This window comes from Lissotriton vulgaris, unplaced genomic scaffold (assembly GCF_964263255.1).
Source record: "Lissotriton vulgaris unplaced genomic scaffold, aLisVul1.2 SCAFFOLD_301, whole genome shotgun sequence".
Lineage (NCBI taxonomy): Eukaryota > Metazoa > Chordata > Amphibia > Caudata > Salamandridae > Lissotriton > Lissotriton vulgaris.
The window spans coordinates 1,590,001-1,592,500 of NW_028244321.1; the positions used below are offsets into that span (position 1 = coordinate 1,590,001).

Genomic DNA, 2,500 nt, shown 5'->3' on the forward strand with positions numbered 1-2,500 from the left:
CTTTTGTAAAATGTCTATTAAAAACAGATCCTTTTCAATATTTAGACGATCTAACGACAAATTATTTAAACACACATGATTATAAGATGTAGGTATACTGTACTTACTGACATAAATTATCGTTCTTGAATATATTTGCGGTAAGGGGAGCGGAGCTCTCCCCCAGGCCAATCAGAATGCAGATGAATGCAGTTGCAGTTGAGTGACCTGTGTTGTGGCTGTCTACAGGGAATGCACATATGTAGCTGTCTCGCAGCCCAATCCAGACGTCAATTGAAGACAGGTTTTCATTCAAATAGAGCAGTAAGTGCAGAGAAATGCTCACTCTCTAAAAATGGCATTCATACAAAAGTAAGATTAAATCCAACCTCACCAGTAGATAGGATTTATCAATAAATAAATAAAGCTTCTCCTCTCTGATATGGAATTACCCCCCAAAAAGTATAAGGGAATACCCAATGCTAACCTATGAGAGGGGCAGACCTCACAGTAGTGAAAAATGTAATAGACTGTTTGATACTACTAGGACATACAAACTACCACAGTACATGTCTTACCTTTTACTTACATAGCATGATGCCCCTAGGACTACCTAGGGCCTACCTTAGGGGTTACTGATATGTAATAAAATTGGAGTTTAAGGCTTGGCAAGTAGTTTTAAATGCCAAGTCGAAGTGGCAGTACACTGCAGCACAGGCACTGCAGTAGCAGGCTTGAGACAGGTTTGAAATGCTATTTCTTTGGGCGGCACAATCAGTCCCTGGGTATATGGTATACCACTTTACAAGGGGCTTTCAAGTAAATTAAATCTGTCAGTCAGGTATACTCCAATTATACACATGATTAGGGAAGAAGCACGTGCACTTCAGCACTGATTAGTAGCGATAAAGTGATCAGAGTCCTAAGGCCAACAAAAAGATACAGCAAAATGCGGAGGTGAAAAGCAATAAGGTGGGGTTGGGACCACCTTAAGAATGCAAGGTCTAACAAAAACGAACTAAGGATAACATGAGTAAAACATCAGGTTTCTCTACAGCATTTGGTGAGACAAGTGGGCCGTCTTTTATCTTCCATAAATGCAATCCTTCCCGGACCCCTTTATTATATAGCTCTTCAAGGAAAAAATATAAAGCACTTACAAAGGAGCCTCAAATACTCAAAGATGGTAGACTTCTTTAATATGGGACATATACTAAAAGCAGCATGAAAACAGAGTGCAATAGGGTCCAAAAAACTTGAGTGACCCATGAGAGTATGCATGCAAGCCTATGGTATTCCAAACTAGAGATATACGCATGCAATTTTTGTTTTTAGGAGAGAATGTGCCTGCTGAAAAAAACATTATTTTTAAAAAGTTCATTGCAGAATATCAGGAATTTGCTGTGGGACACCTTGAAAACTTGCATACAGATTATGTGCACACACCTTGCAGTCAGTTGTTGTGGCCGAGTGGTTAAGGCGATGGACTAGAAATCCATTGGGGTCTCCCCGCGCAGGTTCGAATCCTGCCGACAACGAGAATCTTTTTAACATCGGCTACAATTTCAGAAGTTAACCTTTAGTATTTCTTCCATGTTAGTTTTATAAATAGGTGGCTTATTTTGGTGTCACTATTGCCATATCACATATTTATTATCGCTCCCCCTTTCATATCTTTGCTATAACTCTCGTCCTTCATTAGCGCTGGTGCAAACGCTTCAAATTATTATACCCTGGCTCTCTCGGTCATACCTGTGCATGCACTTGAAACTTACTTTACCAATAAAAGAAGCAAATAGAGAAATAAATTAAAAGTGCTAGCTGGATTAGGCAAACACACTTCATAAAACTGCATTTTCTTTTCTATTTTCCCCCGTGTTACAAGCTTAACTGCTCCCTGTGTAATTTCTCTTAACCTGCTGTTCCTGGAAAAGAATTTCATCTACAAGCTCTTTCTGTGTTTTTTCCTAGTCTTTTCTTTCCCTTTTCTTAGATTTGTAACTGTTCCTTTACGTGCTCTATTTAGGCACCATTAATCTCATTTGAGCTCCTTGTACCTGCTGCTGTTTTCTCCACACCTCATACTGCCTTTTCCCTCTTTCTCTCTTTCTCTGCGGTTGGTGGCTACTTTCCAAAGCGTCTGATGCCCCAATGTTCCTTCGTCTTGTTGTCAGACGTGAATTTGAAAAGCAACAAAATTAACAAGCCTTTACCACTCACACATGGCAGAAGTTTATACTTTAATTCAATGAGCTAAGAAAAGTGTGTTGTGGGGCCCCTACGAGCCATGGTGCTTGCTTCATCATAATTAGGCATGCAGTCATTAGCCACAGCTCTGATTATGGGTCACTGAGGTCAGTTTCAATAATTCCTCAAAAACCTAACCATGCAGTCCCCCCTAACTGTGTAGTTATCTTGCTTTACTGCTGTTTGTGTGATTAGCTGGGAGGAGCTCACAGCAGCATCCTCCCAATAAAAGAGTAGATGGACCGTTCCTTAACTCTTTCTTGCTTCACATACA

At 40.1% G+C, this 2,500-nt stretch overlaps 1 non-coding gene across 1 annotated transcript; it reads left to right on the forward strand.

Moving 5' to 3' along the window:
- Positions 1-1,435: 1,435 nt before the first annotated feature.
- Positions 1,436-1,517, forward strand: TRNAS-AGA (transfer RNA serine (anticodon AGA)). Its single transcript has one exon. It is a non-coding gene; the product is annotated as a tRNA-Ser (tRNA).
- Positions 1,518-2,500: the final 983 nt, after the last annotated feature.